Genomic DNA, 19,815 nt, shown 5'->3' on the forward strand with positions numbered 1-19,815 from the left:
TCTATTCACGAAACTGCCACTTTGTGCAGAAAATTTTTATATGTAATCTTCTTTCCGCTTAGAGCTGTATATACTTTAAAGAAATTAAAAAGTACATAGTTGATAAAGAACATCACGATCCATTTAGTCCATTTCTTTGTCTTCTTAAAAATGGAGTAATAGGACAGATATTGATCTGCGCGATCCACGCCCTTCATATAATTATTGTAATCTATTATTGAAATGAGCTTCTGTATGGGACAATCTGATGTCCTACTTCTGCTTCCAGATTCGGCCATTTGTGCAGAATGTATTGTCGAGATTATATTTACGTTCCTTTTTCTATTATTCCATACTTGTAATAGAATATGGTCATCTCTACGAAATTCATGCTGGCCTCTTGAATGTTTGGTCGTTTGAAGTGATTGAAGATGACCTCTCTTCCTTCAAATTATTCCGCACACTCACACTTTATTTTTTAAATGAATTTAAGATATTTCGACACTATTGTAATAATTGTCTTGATATATATGGTGCCACATGTTCTTATACAATTCAATGACCAATAATACAGTATCTTCTAATTTTTTTCCATCAGCAGCATTCACGCAAAAGTTACATACGTATTCTGTACGAGCTTCACAGACAGCGTACTGACCAGTATTCCGTACTTTGTGATTTTTGCGGGATTATATGTTGAAAGTCTACCTCTCCACGGAATTATACACTCATCCAAAGACAATTGTTGAATATGATTTATACACATCGTTAAATTTTTGTTTTAAATAATCGACGACAGGCTGGACTTTCGCAAGTCTATGCGAATTGGGAGAAATGCTATCATTGTTACAAAAATGCCAGCTCTGCATTATTTGTAAAAATCTGTTTCTGCTCATTACTTTCGAGAAGAATGGTGTTTCTATAGTTGGATCCGTGGACCAATAGTCACAGAGAACGTCCTTCTTTACTTGTCCCATTAGAACTATTAGACCTAAAAATTTCTTCATTTCAAATATTGTGATGTCTGTCCATTTCTTCGTTTTTGGTATAATTCTATATTTTTCTATGACTTGATAATGATATCTATTGGATTCCCTCACCAAGTGCTCAAGCAGGTCATTTCCAAGGATTATATTTGCAATATCCATTACACTTTTAGGGGAACTTGGCATAATTTTTACGCCAGGGCTGCCTTCGAAAGGTTCCAAAATTATCGTCTTGTCGTTCATCGACCATGTACCATTGCTGTCTTCAACTTTATTATTTATATCATCATCTTCTGAATCACTGTATATTAGTGGTAATATAGAATGTCATTTTTGAATCATTACATCATTACTATCACTTTCGTCATTAGTATCACTTATTGAAGAGCTGTCGAGACAATCTGACAGATCATCGAGATAAAACTCACCAACACTATCCTTTTCATTCATTGTGAAGGCTAAAATTTTAAAAACTGTATAAAAATATGGGTGCTTTCAGAGCAAAGCAACGAGTATCTGACTACAGAGTAAGAAATGCCTGCTACTTGTCAGCTTAACCTAACCGAATCTAACGGATTAATAAATAAAAAAATTGATTAATCAGCTATCGGTCTTTAGCGCTGTGGACTAAAAGTCGATTAATCGACTGCCGCCCGGTAAAGTGTTAATTTTCATTAAATAAAACATAGGTTGGGTATGAAAAGCTTGTTTTATTTTCTTGTATATTAAGAATAGTTAATCCTTCGAGTGCTGAATACTCGTGGCCTATGCAGTCCGTACGGACAGCGCGCGGCTGGCGCTGACGATCGCCGGAGTTAAATACTTTTTCGCGCAGTATGGATCTCGTCGACGGTGTATGACATATTATAATATAGTATACAATCCAATTACTATTTCGTTGTCTATTCCACATTGAATGAAAACATTTTTATTTTCAATATATACTGTTTACTCAGCTGCTAGAATTTGAAATCCCAGTAATTTGATAATTATAATGTATTTGGATATTCAAAATCAGAGAATTAAACAAATCATAAGAAGGATTATATAATCATGGAAAGGCTTCAAATATATATATAATATATCGGATTAATTAACTGAGGTGATAAACGAAAATATATTTCTCTGTGAACAAAGTAATAAATCTTTATTTGTTAATTACTACTTATTTACTATTTACAGTCTTAGCTGTGAACAAAGAAACCACAATTCATGTTTATTATTCACACTAGTTAAATTTGATACTACTTCTCTCGTCTACGTTCTATTTCTTACTGCCCGTTTCTCTCCCAAATCTTAACGGCTCGATTTGTAGGTAACAAAAGAATTTGTAGATAACAAAAGACAAAGGAAGAGCGGGCCATGAGACGCGCGGCAAATTTACCTGAAGAAAGTATACTTTCTTTACATCTCCCCGCACAGAATAAAATTCCTACAATTTTTAGTCCTCGTCTCCATCTTCTGATATCGGAAGTAGTTTTGTTATGTGGAAGCATTTCTTGTTTTCGTTTTCCTGTTTTTATTTCGTATATAGATTCTGAAATTTTTTTTATTATTTGGAAAGGCCCAATTCTCAATTCGTCTAATTTCTTTCTATTCAACCTATTGCCATCTTCTATATATACCAGATCCCCTGTGTTAAACTGGTGATTCTTTTTATTTTTGTTAAATATCTTTTTGTTATATTCATGTGATTTTGTTTTTCTTTCTAGGACTAGTTCTTTATCTCTTATCCAATTTTCTTTACTATTTCTTCTTTTTATTTCTTCGGGTAAAATGCTGGTGTTCGTCCCATCTAACAAATACTTAGGCGTAAAGCCGGTTACTATATGCTCTGTTTCATTATATTTATTTAAACATTCTTTAGCGATCGTTGTCCAAGCTTTTTTTTTCCTTTCTCGTTTATCTTGCATCTTATTTTGTTTACTAGGGTCTGATTCAGTCTCTCGTTCAAACCGTTGGAGAAGGGCGCATTGACAGCCGTAAAAATCAGTTTACTGTCATTTTTTATTAGGAATTCCTTAAATTCTCTTGAGTTTATTCCCGAGTATTGATCTGCGAGTATTACTTCTATTTTGTCGGTTTCTAGTACTTTATTTATCAGCTTGATGAAATCCGTTGCACTCTGGGTTTTTGATGTTCTCATAAACGCGTATCTTGTAAAATGGTCCACCAGCAGGTGAAGGTATCTTTTTGTCGATCTTTGTCCTCTGAAGCCTGCAATGGTATCTATTGACATGATTTCCAGTGATGCATCCGTGTAAATTCTTATCAGTAAGTTCCTGTTAAATATTTGCAACACTGGTTGAGAACATAATAATTTTTTTATATTTGTAAAAGATTTTTCACTCTTCAGACCATATAAACTTTTCATTTTTTCTTAACATTTTATGTAATGGGTCTAGCAGTATTGAGCTTTTCGGTATATATTCGTGATAAAAATTTACTTTTCCGAGAAACTGTCCAATATTCTTTTGAGTTTTTGGAGTGGGAAAATTTTGTATTGAGATTAGATTATCTTTTACTGGTCTTACTGTATTGTGTTCTATTATGTGTCCGAGATATTTCACTGATTCTGTTGCAAATATACATTTTTTAAATTTTAGTCTGAAACCTTCGTTTATTATTGCCTTCATTACTCTCTCTATGTGTTCTATATGTTCTTCGAATAATACTGAAAAAATTAATATGTCGTCTATGTAATTCTCTGAGAAATCTTTTAATTTGTACTTTCTTAGAATATTAGATAGTATTCTCTGGAAAATGGCTGGTGATGTTTTTAGTCCGAACTGTAGATATGTCCATTGGAGGTGCCCCTCTTGTGTAACGAATCCTGTTTTCTGTCTATCTTCAATACGTAATGGAATTGACTAGAAAGCGGAATTTATATTTAGTGAGGTGAAGTATTTACAGTTTCTTGTTTTTAGTATTAAATCTTCTGTTAATGGGAATGGTTGAGCTTGTGATGTAACTATCTTGTTCAATTCGCGGAAATCTATACACAATCGTGATCGTTTGTTTTCATCTCTTTTGAATGCTAGTTACTGGTGCTGCAAACGGACTATAAGAACCTTCAATTAATTTATTTTTTAATAGTTTTGCCACCTGATTTTCTATCTCCTTTTTATCTTTTATAGTGCATCTATATGGTCTCTTACTGCAATATTTATCAACCAATAAGTCTATTCGAGCTTCGTAGTCCGAAACGGTGCCTACATCATATTTATTTTTTTCGAATATAAAATTATACTTTTCTATAGGTTTTTTTATCCTTGTTTTTTTTTGTATTGTCCAAATGATTCAGATCCAATCTAAATTCGTCTTCATTCACATGTTCGTTAAAATTTATTTTAACTTCTTTTATTTCTTCCTTTCTATTCAATGTATTTGTATGTTTTTTTGTTTGTGTTTCTCTCTTTTGAGATATTTGTAAGTTTTCATCCTGAGTTAGTTTGAATTTCTTTATCATATCTAACCCAATAATAAAATCTTCAAAGTTATTTTTTTCTAGAATAAATACATCAAGGTATTCCTCTTTATCAAAAATTTTTACTTTAATGGTTACTAAACCTTTTGTTTATGTCACACTATTGACTGTCTTTAAAAATATTTTATTTTTATCTTTTGTCTCTTTTTCTTTTTTTTTTTATTTTGACTAATCTCGATTTTATTAAAGAGACTTGGGAACCTGGGTCATATGTTCCGTTTACCTCTAACTTCTCGTCTAATACTATCTTTACTTTGATCAATGGTGTGGTTATTCGTTTTTTTGTTCCTTGCATAGGTCCACTTCTATCATTGAATTGCTTCCATTTATTCTGGTTTCCTTCCTATTTTCCTTTTTAAACCACGTGGAGTCCTCTGAATGATACCTAATGCCTTTGTTTAGTTTTTCACAATTCTTACACGGTTTCTTTTCTTCAAATTTCTTTTTTGTAAAACTGTTCTTATTTACTAGATTTTCATATTTCTTTATTTCTTGTAGTCATTCTGTTGAGTTTTGAAAATTTTCTTTGTCTATTTTATCTCTCATGAATTCTGGTAATCCTGCTGCTATAAGCATTATCAGAGTCTTTGTATCGATAATAGAGTACGCTATGAGGAAGGAAAAATTACTACTGGATAGTAGTTTTTTCTTCCTCATAGCGTACTCCATTAGTGAATCTTCTTTATATCTGTAGGATGTAGCGTATATACCTGTATTCCATCCCTTGTCTGCAAATGATTTCAAGAATTTCTGTTTCCATTCGTTCCAACCAGCCTCCATTGTTAACGCTGTTAGTGTTGCTGAGTGCCAATCTAAACATGCCCTGTCAAGGAATAATCTTAGAATTTCAATTTGTGTGTTATCTTTTTTAATTTCGAATCTTTGACATTCTCTTTCAAATGTCTCCGACCATTGTTCTGCATTTGAGTGTTTACATACAAATTTTTCGATCATGAATTGTTCCGATATACCCTTCAAATCTATTTGGTGTTTCTTCTGTGTGGGTTCTACTATGTTTGTTTCTACTATTTCTTCTAGGTATAGATCATTAAACATTAAATTGCCATTTTCATCAAAATACGTACTCTCCATTTCCTGTGTGCATTTAATCCATATTTTTTTTCTTGGCCTCTTTGATTGAGGCTTTTTTTCATTCTCTTATAGCTTTCCGTTTTTATTAGTTCGCTGTGATTACTTGCAAATTTTTCATTTTCTGGCAACATATATCTTTCTTTGTCCTCATTTGTGATAGAGGTTATAGCAATCACTTTTGTTTTTCTGTCGCTCGGTGATGCCACACATTTAAATGCGAATTGTGTTTTTCTTTCCATTATAAACCAAAAATTGTCGTTTTATAATATCTCAGATTAATTAAGTGAGGTGATAAACGAAAATATGTTTCTCTGTGAACAAAGTAATAAATCTTCATTTGTTAATTACTACTTATTTACTATTTACAGTCTTACCTGTGAACAAAGAAACGACAATTTACGTTTATTATTCACACTGGTTAAATTTCATACTACTTCTCTCGTCTACGTTCTATTTCTTACTGCCCGTTTCTCTCCCAAATTTTAACGGCTCGATTTGTAGGTAACAAAAGAATTTATAGATAACAAAAGACAAAGGAAGGGCGGGCCATGAGACGCGCGGCAAATCTACCTGAAGAAAGTATACTTTCTTTACATATATATTTTAACACTTTGACGGCCGCACGTTTCGGAAAAAGAGTTGTGCTTGTCGCCGGTGTATTTTGTCAGCTTTGTGACAAATTGGCAGGCTTCTGAGGAAGGCATACTGGCGATATACTGTCACATAATTCATCGATTAACAGTATTTAATAACCAAAATGTATCATATAACAGTGATGTAATAAACTAAAATATAATAATAATATTATAATTTAATTAATAATAATATTATAATAATAAATTAATAATAATATTATAATAATAATACTATACTATATAAATATACAAAATATAATAACTAAATATAAAAATAAAAAAAATAAAAATGTAATCATATAATAATTACTCGGCGTACTGGCTTTTAAACGATTAGTTTAGTATTTTAATTTTGTATGATATTTTTCAAAGCACAGTCCAACGTGCAGCGGAACACTACATTAGGAGCACATAAATGCAGTTGAGCTTCTTTTTTTTTTATGCGGAGCATATTCCGCATAGTCTTCGCGGATTTTTTATTTTCCTCTTCCTACGATGCGGACAAGTTTATGGTTCCGCATTTCCGGACACAATCTGTCTACCGGATCGCACTTTGGAGCTCTTGGGGTATATATCGAAGAGGGTCCTAGACCAAAAGAATAGCTAGTGCCATACGTGCAAATTATATAATTATTGATTATACCTGATTCTGGTTGCTCCATTTCAATCTTCGTTTTTAACCATATGTTCACAACATGTAACAGAAATTTTTTTAATCTAATCTGACTTTTTGAATTTTTTACGATTTGGTATGCATTAAACAAAGCTGCATTTATAAAATATACCACAACGTACCACTTCTTTGTTTTTAATAAAATTGAGTAATACGACAAGTATTGGTTTGCACGGTCTAAGCCCTTCATGTACTTATTATATTCGACAACACAGGTCGGTTTTTTCACGGTCTTGTTTGTTCTTGGGCTTGTGACTTCAACCATATTTGCCATGTGTATACTTGAAATCATATATAATGTCTTTTTTTTAGTTCAAAATGGCTGCACAAGTTTATTACCTTTCCTGCAAAAGTCCGTGCCGGACTCCTTTAAATTTATATTTTTCAAACAGTGTGGTACACCTCTATTCTTTCGTAATGTTCCGCACACATTTGTTTGTTTTTGTAGCAGCTCTTCTGTGATTGCTACATTATTGTAGTAATTATCTATATAGATATCATGCCACAAGTAAAGGTACGGTGACAGTACCGACAATATGGTTTCTTTTAGTTTTATTCCCCGGGCACAATATATATCAAAGTTACAAACGTAACCAGATCGTGCTTCGCATAACATGCGTACTAATATTCCGTACTTGACAATTTTGTCAGGATTATAAGTGCGGAAGCAAAGCTTTCCGCGCCATGGTTTAACGGCTTCGTCTAATGATAATTCTTTTGTTGGTTTATAGACGGTTTGAAATGGTCTGTCATGAATTTAATCTTGTCCAATCGGTCTTGACATTTTTCGTTATCGTTGAAATGCCAGTATTTCCAAATTTGGCGAAATCTATTTCTTGGCATGACCCTTTCGAAAATTGGTGTGCAAATTAATGGACTTGTTGACCAGTACATATTCATCTTTTTCTGATTTTTTTACTAATCCCATCAGAATTATTAAAGCGAGAAATTTTTTCATCTCCTCAGCGTCTGTATCCATCCACTTCCTATCTTTACTTTCTTCGATATCAATTTGTTGCCATTCGTGATATAGATTCGTTTCAGTTACGAATAATTTCATTAAATCTTCACCAAAGAAAAGGTCTACAGCTGATAGTATGCTCCATTCATCAAGCAATATTTGCACTCTTGCTTGTTCCTTACTATTTTGCATATTACTGGTGCCGTTTGTTCGGGTTTATTCCATTTCCTCTTCGTCGGAAGTACTACTATCTTCCTCATCGGAATCTATTACTGGCTTTATCAAATTTTTTAGTTTTTTAACAAGAATTTTACTTCCATTGTCTGAATCTTCGCTGTCATTTGATTTTGGCGCATTAACATTTGACAAGTTATCGGCATATATCTCGTCGTCACTTTTACTCATTTTTGAGGATTGGATATTTATATGAATATAAATAGATAGGTAGATAGATGGACATAAATATATAGATATATTATAGTAGATATAGTAATCGATACTCCGTAGTCCTAACCGATACTCAGTAGACAAACAATTGATAAACAATAGATAAACAATGAATGAACAATAAGCAACTGACGCTTTGCAAATATTTGTATACATGAACCCAGCTGGTAACTGACGATTACGCGAAGTCACGTGTACGTGAGTTCGGCCGATAACCGCTGGCTCGTTAACTCACGTATACGTGACTTCGGCCATCAAAGTGTTAAGAAATTAACATTTAATACATTGATATTTTAAGAAAAAACAATAGGAAAATTAATAATTCATTTGCGTATGATAAATCAACACATAATCTGATGTCGCATTTTTTACATTTATATGGTCTATCCTTCCTTCTTTGCTGTTTTCTACAGACAACACATTTCCTTCTTGTCGATTTTCTCTCTGCATTTAAAATTTTTGAAGGGAAATGTCTCTCAGTCAAACGAAATGGTAGGTTTTCTACGCTTCTTTTGCCACTGCTCGCTTGTTTTCTATTTTGAAGGTATTTTTGCAGAATTCGTTTGATTAGTGACAGATGAAAATCGTTATATTGTAGTTTTTTACCACTCACACATTAATGAGATACGAGTTATATAATGAGATGTCTACTAAATGGAGAAAATACTTCTTATACCACTTTAGACATTTTCTGCATGAATTAATTGTACTTAGAACCATGTCAACGTGATCTACAGAGCCCATTTTGATATTGTATACTGCAACACATTCTGGTTTTAACTTGGGCGATCCTATAAGATAATTTCTTTGACCAGATTCTATCATTTTCAGTTCGTGAGTACTTGATAACATCCATACATCTTTTCTATCTCGCCACTTCAATGCGAATAAATTATCTGTACATCTGTAGTCAAATTGTCCTTTTGTCAATTTTCCCTCGACATGGGGCATATCTCTTTTGTTTTTCCGTACTGTCCCAAACGTATTAGTTTTATGTTTATGAAGTACATTATACAAATGCGGGCTTGTGTATCAATTATCTGTTATCAATGTATGGCCCTTTTCAAGATGTGGATGTAAAAGTATCATAACAACATCTGCCGATTGCCCAATGGTTGTAGAATTACGTACAATATCTGTATTTTTTTCGGTATATACTATATAATCTAATACATAGTTTGTTGTGCAGTCCCACAGGATAAATGATTTGATACCAAATCTACTTCTTTTGGACGAAATAAATTGTTTAAAGTAATACCGACCTTTGCATGACATAAGGCTTTCGTCAATGCACAAATCTTTGTACGGATAAAATGACTGTGAGAAAGAGTATCAATTATAGGTCGTATTTTTATCAATGGATCATCACTTTGTACATTATTATCATTAAAATGCAACATTTGCAATAATATCATGTATCTGTTTCGTGTCATAGTTCTTCGAAAAATATTAGTTTTTAACATGTCATTGGTCGACCAATACTCTTCTAGAGTCAATTTCTTCACCCACGGCATTAACCACGTGATAGTCAAAAATCCGTACATCTCACATATTGATGTGTCTTTTCAAGTATTAATACGAGAATATGTTTTAAATGTAGTATTTTCAATAACAAATTTATAATAATTGTTCATCTCCTCAGTAATATATGAAACTAACCCTTCTGAAAAGAAGAGTTGAAAAGCATCTAAAGGCGTAGCTTATGGAGTTAAATTTCCTTTTACTCCAGAATTTTTATCGTTAAATGCATGTAGTGTGGGCTTGAAATCGTTTTTCGACCATGACAACGTTGGAAGAACTTCATTCAAGTCGGATCTTTCTAAATTCGAATTTGAATTTAAATCATCCTCATCGGAAGATGTGCTAAGTATTCTTTGCCGTTTATTTTTCTTTCTATATATAACTATCCCATTATTTACGCTATTTTCTGTATCTTCCGAATCGGATGACAGTAGAACATATTCGTGTGGTACCTGTATTTCTTCATCATAAATGTCACTTAAATCTGCCGTGTCATCTAAGTCGTCATCGCTGTCGTTTCTTGTAATAATTTCTTTAAAACTGGCACACATTTTTAAAGTGTGAAACAGGGATAAATAACAATATGAAAATTACGTGCACTATAACTTTAATACGACAATATGCCAATGCAACAGTTACAACTGTACGGCGTAACAAATGAAATGAGTTATCAGAAACTAACTGAAGTGGCGTCTAAAACTAAATTTTGTTTTTCATCGTTGCTAAGTGATGAGGTATGTGGTTTCTGCAAATGTCGCAGACAGAGACAGAATGTTGGATAATAGAAACAATTGCCGAACATATACATTTAATCATAATACACTGATCATTTTTGCCAGGCGCGTATTTGCGTCCTTAGTCCATACTGATAGCATTTACCGAGTGCGTATTTGCGTCCATAGTCTATATCGATAGCTTTCGCTGGACGCATATGTACGCCCATAGCACTCAAAGGGTTAACCATGCTGACTCTTGAATTATTCTTGTTATGTAGTCCACGGCATTCTCGATGTTTTCTGATGTTTTTAGAGGGATTTGGAATTTAATTTTTCATGAATAATTGACCTAAATTTATTTTAGTCCGTATTTCTATTGTATAATTTGGGTGTAGTTTCTTATGTGGATTGATTTTTGTAGAAATTCTATCAGTATAGATGTGTGATCAAAGCTCAGTTCTGAGCTTGAGATTAATTTGAAGTGCGCCTTGTTCAGTCCTTTAGTTATGGCGAAATCTAGAAGATTTGGTAATTTGTTTGATGCTGCTGGCCAATAAGTGGGTTCCTCAGTTGATAGTAATGTTAATGATAATTTCTGTGTGATTTCGAGCAGTGTTTTATCCCTAGGCGAAGTTCTTTTTGATCCTCAATATTTGTGCTTAGCATTATAGTCCCCTAGTGCTATAAATTTGTTTCTTAGACTTTTAAAGAAATTTATATATTGCTCTTGAGTAATTTTATGTTTCGGCAGTGAATATATAGCCGATATTTGTTTCTTCAGTTATGGTTTCTAGTGTAATTGTTGTTGCTTGTAGATAGTCAAGTGGAGTGTTGGCATATAGATAGTATTTAATATTATTTTTAATGATAATCGCAGAATCCCTGTGTGCTTTTCCCGATAAGTGTTTGGTATCATATATATTGTAGTGTGGTATAATTTTTAACTGTAAGGTGAGTTTCTGAAATTGCCAAAATATCAATGTTATATGTGTAGATAAAAATTTTTAGTTCTTTATGTCTTTGTTGTAACCCGTTGCTGTTCCAAACAGTTATTCTGATTGATCCATCCATTATTTGTAGGTATTCAAGAATTTTGTTAAGAGGTCTAACATGACGGTTATTTGATGTATTTGTTGCTGTAACAGTGATGTTTGTATTGAGAGCATGTCTTTTATAAGTTCTGTATTTTTAGCAGATTGGATTAATCCTTATCCTGTACCTTTGGCACTTTTCGCGACAGTGCACCTGTACCATACTTTATCGTCTTCCGCGAAAGCACAGGGAACCATACTTTGCCACCAATGTATTCATAGCTTTATTTTGAGTTCGCTATTGAAATAAAATAGTAATATAATTATAATTTTAATAGTATTTATTCCATATTATTTTTTAATAATCTTTTATAGTATGATAAATTTTAAAACGGGGACAAATACACAATCCAACATTGCATTCTTTGCACTCATAACGTGATTTACGTCTTCTATTATTTTTACTGCAAACAGCGCATCTTCGTACTTTATTTTTTCCTTTGGACGTATAAGTAGGAAAGTGTCTTTCTGTGAGTCTTGTAGGATTATTACCAGTAGAATTAAAACTTGTATTAAAAGAATGTATTGATTTTTGATATTTTGCAAGTAATTGCTCAATTAATTTTAAATGAAATTCTGCCATAGATATAGTTACACCGTTCTTCAACTTGTATAAGCAATAAACATTCCATATACACATATCTATCATGTACATGAAATATTTTTTGTACTATTTTGTACTTTTACGTATGGTGTTTAGTATTATGTCGGTATTATCAACTGCTTCCATGAAATTATTATAATCATGTATATAAGCTGGTTTTTGTACTATTTCTTCTTTTATAGAATGTTTTGGTACAATTACCAACTCATCTGAGTGCATAGTGAATAACATAAAAACCTCCTTTTTATCCATCCAACAATAAAGTCTGTTCCGTATATTATTGTTGGCGACAGCCTCTGTAAACCAACAACTGACTACCGTATCTAGATGGCATCACCCGCTGTGAACTAATAAATGACTGCCGTGTATAAGCGGCGTCAGCCTCCGTGGGCCAAAAAGTGACTGTCGTATGTAAACGGCGTCAACCACTGTGATGCCGTATATAGGTGGCACCCGTCGCCAAGGATTAAAAGTTGTTAAGTTTTGTATATTCGTTTCCAAGAGAATTTTTTGAGCAAGTAGGAAGTGCTAGGTTTTGTTACAAGGTCTGTTTGGCTGTTACTTGTACATAGTGTTTAGTATAGTAAGTGTTTAGTATAGTTTTGCGAAGTGTCTATTTTTGGATTTCATTTTGCTGTATAAGAAATATGGTTATTGTTAGTTTCAGATAGAGCTTTTCATCTTAGTGGAGGAAATGTTTTGTGTTGTAATTATTTACGTACCAAACTGCCTTTATAACTTGCTGGATGATTACCTTGGCAATTAAAGCACTTTACATTTACTAGTTTACTCTGTTGTGGGCAAAATGTAGTTAAGTGATGCACATTTAACACAAGCAGGTAACTTATTGCAGTAATTCTTCATATGACCGTAGGTTTGGCAGTGATGTCATTGAGGTATGTCACGTTTTGATCTTGGCGGTACGTATTTAATTAATGTGTTGAGTAATTTTTTTATGCTGCATATGTCCTTGTTATTATTATTTGGTTCAAGTTCAATAGCAAATAGAGGTAGTAACTGTTTAGTATCAAATTTGACTATATTATTAATCGAGATAACAACATGTTTGTGTTGTTTGAGTTTGTTAATGATTTTTTGTAAATTTATTTTTGGATAAATTCCGCGTAGAATTACCTTGTAACTTCTTTCAACTTTAAGTTAATAGGTGTGAAAATTTGCGTTTTTGCTTTTTAACGCGTTTATTATTTTCCTATAATTATCCGGATGATAACTGAATTTTTATCTGACTATTTTTGCTTTAAAGTAAAATTGTTGTTCCCTGCTTGTTGCTCAAGTAATTCTATCAGCGGTTCAATAACTTGAGCCTGAATGTAAATAGGAGGAGGTTTATTTTCTTCATTTGTTTTGGTATTACCTGTTGGTGTAGCCTCGGTTTTAGAGAGGATACTATATAAGTTGTGTGTAGGTATATTTTGTAGCCACATTTCGGATTAATGAAATGTGCGTGAATTTGTCATCTGCGTTTGTATTAGATTTCCTCTTTTTTCTAGTAAATAGAGACTGAGCTCGGTAGATTGAAGCATTAGTGGACATGTCGATATTCTCTACTTTGTTATTTGATGTGTTCCGTATGGAGCAGGTGTCTCCCAATTTTGAAATTTTTAGCTTTATTGGTGGCATATTTGAGGCAGCAGCCATACGATGTACGCTTACTGTTTCACCGAGCTGAGATAATACAAGAGGTCATTAATGTACACTATAAGAACTGTAAACAATTTGCGAGCAATAGGAAATACGTCTATCCCATATCAAATTAACGAGTAGACTCTAAAAACAATTAAAAATCAAATCACTTCACTTTTATTCAGATTCAAATTATTACTGGAACCATTTTCTTTCTTCATATTTTTATCACTAAAAAAAACTAAATAATAATTTGCACTCAAGATTACAGGAATAATGAAATATAAGACATCTTATATTTCAGTAAAGAATTTATATATCAGTACTTATATATCTTATATATAAAATATATTAGTTATATATATAGTAAATATATCTTGAATATATCTTCGTAGCGGAGCTAACGGAACACGAAAGATTAAATAAGTGGTCAAATTTTAAGGGAAATGCTTTGGATAAATTAGTAGAATTGTCTAATATTTCTGGAATAAAATTTCCTATTGTAGTCATTTTATCGATTATTGTGGATGAATCTTTCATGGTAATCTAACACTCATTAATTTCTGGAATGAGGATAAACCACCACAAAAATCATTGTTTACGACTGTATCACGTATACGTTTGCTGCATGATGCTCAAACAAATCCTAAGATATTGTTTTCTTTGATTATCTTCAAAAGGGTAAGTCATTCTTTTCTCTCATGCCTTAACACTAGAACTACCAACAGTTGTTATATATTTCTACCAAACCGGTCATTTTAACCGGTCTGATATTTAGTTGTCAAAATATAAAAATTCAAAGAAAAGTTTTAAAGAAAATAAAATATATTTTATTCTAATATTGGTAAGTACATGATATATACATCTATTTACATAAAAGGTAGTACTATTATTTGTTTTTTATTAAGGTTTAGTTATTATTTAGATCACCACAATTTTTGCATAAAGAAATTTTTTTCAATGTACATTTATCACAAACATGTTTTTTACAACCAGCACATATATTCATAGTTTTATTTTCATTACAAAAACCTATTTGGCCTAAGTTTTTTGTATATTAGAACTCTCGGGGCTCTTCAAGAGGTCATTCAAATTTTCCAATTCAAATGGATCTTTATACTCTGTGCTAAATTCTTCTGCTAATTGAAACAAAAAATTGATGACTATCTTGTTTTGTCCTTTCCCAAATACCATCCATTTATTATAAATTTACTTTGGAGATCAGATGCCAACCAAAATTTTATTCCGAACTTATCGGGTTTGTTCGGCATATACAGCGTGAATCGGCATCTCGCTTTTCTTGGGAATAGTTGTTTGTCGATTGTAATATTTTGTCCTGGTACGTAACAATTCTGGCTATTTTCAATGAATGAATACCAAACATTTGAAATCAATGTAAATTTATCCGTTTACAATCGTACACTCTGTTCATTTCTTTTATCGAAGCGGATAAATTTTAAAATATTCATAAACTCCTTTCTATTCATAGTTTTCGAAAAAAACGCTGGTCCCCACTTTTTAGACCATAAATAAGATAATTTCAAATTCTTAGCTTCATAAGCACCACGTGCATATAAAATTGCAAAAAAAGCGTAAGACTTTTCTTGAGATAGATCCCATTTTTCACCAAGAACTTTAAAAGCTTCTGGTTTTATGCATGTTCTAATATAATCCATCATTCGTCAATTAATTATCAAAAAAAAAAAAAGCACTACTTACAGTGCCCTTCATTATGCTTCATTTTGCATATGCTGTGGGTCCAATTACTGCTTTGAAAATGCTATTTATTGATCTCCTCCTTCCATCAGGAGCAATTTTAGTTTGTTGACGGTCATTCTCATCCGAAGATGACGACAATCTCAAAAGTCTTCTTGATCTACGTACATTCAGGATGTTTTCTTCTTCATTATTGCTGTCTGAGGAAACACACACTTCTTCTTCTGATTGATCCTCTGAAATATCTGCTGGTCCCATCTCAGAGTCAAAATCACCTTGGTCGATATCGGAAAAGTCTTCTCTTATATTTGTTATGTTCTCTAAAATTTTAGGTATTTTCGAACGTCTCGGCATTTTTAGGGTAAAGTTTCTGGATAAAAATATTCTAAATATATTTTCCTTTATTATAATAAAAATATTCACAATTTACTTACATTTCAAGCTACGATAACTATAAATTGAAAGAAATATATTCAGTACAATTGTCCACATATGAAAATATTTCAACCGTATACAACAACTGCCAATAAAAAAATGACTGAATTCTGTACTGAGTGTGGGTATTTCAACTGTATATATTCAATAAGAAAATAAAAAAGTATCACAAAACATAAAAAAGTATCACACAGAAACATTAAAATAACCGGTCGGTATATATAGGTATATCACATATGTATATCAGAAAAATTGAAGTGAACGATCAAAATAATTTATAATATATGTTAAATACATGAATTTAGTAAAACTCATAACATTATTATAAAATATTAAATAAAATTTCAAGACAAAATCTTGTGAACAATTAATATAATTGATCATTTTGATCGGTCGGTAGTTCTAGTGTTAAAACGGTTGAAGTTAGTTTTTTTAACAACGCTACATATAATACGAATTTGAGCAATGAAACGACAGGGTTTTCAATTCGCTTGCAACCTTTTCTCAACGACAATTAGTTCTCGATATTGTCTTTTGTTACGCATCGGTTTCCTATAATACATTCTATCATTCTCACTCGCTCAGTTCGTATTACTCACATCTCAAAATAAATGCCAGTTCCTTTCGTTCCTTTCTTTCCTTTCTTCGATGACGCATTAATCCCTTAACCTACAACTACGGGCATAGCCCGTACTACGATGATCGGGCCAAATATAAATATTAGCGGCGGCGCCCTCTTAAAATTATAAATATTTGTGGAATATTTGATAAGTAATTACAACCTGATGCAATAATTGTGATAGATGCAAGTACTACAAAAAGTTTATTTACACAAAAATCAGTAATACAAAATTAATAATCTGCAATGGTGTGATACAATTCGAAACATTCTGATAGATGTAAGGGAACTTTGCATTTCTTACACTCCCACGTTGTTTCTTTACGTTTTTTATTTTTTTGGCAAACTCTACAAGGTTTTGACGGTCTTAATTTTGATGCTGTTGGGTTAGTGTGTTTTGGAAAATGAGCCCAATGCTTCGCGTGCAGTCTCTCTGGCATATCTCCGGAAGATAATTGTCCTCGTTCTCTATAATTCGGTTTTGGTATATTCTTCAATAGTGATTCGGCTATGTTAATCCTATAGTCAACGTAACATTGTTTCTTTCCGTTATTTATTTTGCTACATAAAATGTATGAATTAAAAAGACCAATATCGAACAGATAAAAAAAATTTTGTTTATATCCTTTCATGTATTTCCTCATTACTGGAAAGCATGCTAATATTTGGTCTTGAAGATCAATTCCATTCATTCCCTTGTTGTACTCTGTAATACAATTTGGTTTTGGAATACGATTGGATCCTTGTGTAGAGTCATTTCGACTGTTTCATGTTTTGTCGTCATAATATAAACATCTCACTTGTCTTTCCATTTTATAGCAAGTATTCGGTTGCAGCTTCTTATTGCGTATTACCCCCTTTTTAATTTTACATTAAACAAATCTTTTGATACATGCTTCCTATTTCCACGTACTGTGCCAATTACATTTCTTTTATAATTAAACGATAATGTCATAAACAATTTTGGGGAAGAATATCAGTTATCTATGTATAAAGTGTGACTCCTGTGCAACACTGACTCAGAAACTCTTTTTTGACTCTTTGACAACACTTTCCGAAGCGCTATCATCACGGTTTATTTTATCGTGACCTATATATATTTTAAATTCATAGCAACAGCTTGAATCGGACTCACACAATTTATAAAATTTAACGCCAAACCTTGACCTTTATGATGGGTTAAGTTGCCTATAAGACAGACGCTCTTTGAATTTCATGAGCGATTCATCAATAGTAATGTCTTCTTTCTTCTTCTTCTTCTTCTTTCGATGAGGCCTGCTAGGGACCACCTGCCAATTTCAATTCTTCACACTTAGCTGTTTTCTCTTCCGTTCCCTCCAATATTCCTTCATCTTTTCACTATGCTGTTTCTTTCTGTCCTCAGACCACTTCGCACCAGGTTTCTTCTTCAACCTTCCTTGGAATCATTTTATGCTTAATACCCTCTTTCTAAAAATCTCTCTGTCTATAGTTTCTTCTTCACTTATACAGTAAAACCTGTTTTTGTGCGGTGGATAGGGACCGCATAAAAGAAATCGTACAAAAAAATATTCGGAAATTTTATAAATTCTTACATATAATAAACAACTTTGTACGATATACTACCTAAAATTTTTTTTATGCGGTGGACAGGGACCGCATAAAAAAAGTCGGACTTAGAAAATACATCAATGATTTATGAAGTAGATGAGAGAATGCTTTCAATTAAATTAAATAATTAAATTAGACCTGAAGAAATTGTAAAAATATTTAATTCTTCATTGTACATATACATGGAGAAGTTTTCAAATTATACATTAAATAGTTTGGTGCTACTCGTCGTAATCCAAAACGCGCATCTTCTTGTGATGAATTGGTTCAAAATCGTTTTCGTCGCTTGAAGATAGGATTTCAATTGATTTGTTTTTTTGGTACCATAAAGTCAGTGATCAGTTTTTGTGACGATGATCGACTAGTCAATTGCTTGTAAATATCAGGATAGTGAGACATGCATGATCTCAGGTTCTTTTTGGAGTTTTAAGCGTCTTTCCGCATTGGTATCTATTTTAAGAAAATGCGTTTCCAATTTTTTAGAAATCTGGATCCCTGCATATATTTTATCTGCTGTAATAGATTCCAGTTCTTCTTGTCCATTTTCATAATCTATCAAACTATTGATAATGTCACTATCATTGACAGTTTGGTCCTCAATCATCTCGTCCAGGTCATTTTCGCCGAAAGTATCAAAGCCTTCTCCGCCGATGTTATGTGCGAGCGCACTAATTTCAAATAGTAATGTTGACCCGTTTTCGGTAACGTTTCGATTAATTACACATTCAGGCCAGATCGCTTTCCAGCACGAATTTAATGTGTGTTGTTTGATTTGTCCAATTGCTGTAATAATATGGTTTATGCAATCTAAAATAGAGAATTTTTTCCAAACTTCAGTCAGGCTTAATTTATCGTTCTCTAGCTTTTTCAAAATGTAGCTGAAAGTTAATTTGATATAATGTTTCTTAACACATTGTTGACCGGCAATTTTAATGAAAATTTATCTCATGTTACCGGCTGTTATTTCGTAATTAGATATGGAAGTAATACAATAAAAATAAACATTAATAAATTTTATTTAGTATTTAGCTTTTAATGGTTCTTTTTCGTATGATAAGTAATATAACAATCACCTACGTGTAATGGTACACCACAGCTTTTACAAATATATCTAGTTTCGCTTCGTTTTCCCCTTGAAGAGCATACCCTACACGGATACCTCTAGTCGGATTTTCTTTTCTTGCAGCGACTATTTTTTCTAAAACGTGGTCTCTTACTTGTCCGGAAAGCCTGAAGGGTGTGTCATTATAAGGAGCTGTTTTGGAAGTTTGAGAAGTGTCAGGTTCAATGCTACAGTTTTTGAAATCCACACTTATCCATTCTCTAGCTACTTCCAGCAGAAATTTTTTATATCTTGTTTTATTTTCTGGCAGATATGTACAGTACAGTTTATAAGCATTGAACAAAGTGCAGTTTATCAGAAAAAATGCTAATTTCTTGTACCACTTTACAGTTTTTCGTAAAATACTGCTATTTGCTAACTATTGATCTGCACGATCTACTCCTTTCATATGTTTATTGTACTGCAATATGCACATAGGTTTGATTGTATCGTCTATATAATTTCTTTTTCGATTTCTACTTGATTTCATGGAACCATCATGAATACTTGATATCAT

General features: G+C 32.5%; 1 protein-coding gene and 1 pseudogene across 3 annotated transcripts in view; one reads left to right on the forward strand and one right to left on the reverse strand.

Moving 5' to 3' along the window:
• The window catches only part of LOC124952768 (glutathione hydrolase 1 proenzyme-like), a 149,703-nt gene that overhangs the window by 37,103 nt on the left and 92,785 nt on the right, over positions 1-19,815 (forward strand). The gene's annotated exons all lie outside the window — the stretch shown is intronic.
• The window catches only part of LOC124953084, a 43,059-nt pseudogene continuing 38,121 nt past the window's right edge, over positions 14,878-19,815 (reverse strand).

The sequence above is a fragment of the Vespa velutina genome, chromosome 11 (assembly GCF_912470025.1).
Source record: "Vespa velutina chromosome 11, iVesVel2.1, whole genome shotgun sequence".
In the NCBI taxonomy this organism is placed as follows: domain Eukaryota; kingdom Metazoa; phylum Arthropoda; class Insecta; order Hymenoptera; family Vespidae; genus Vespa; species Vespa velutina.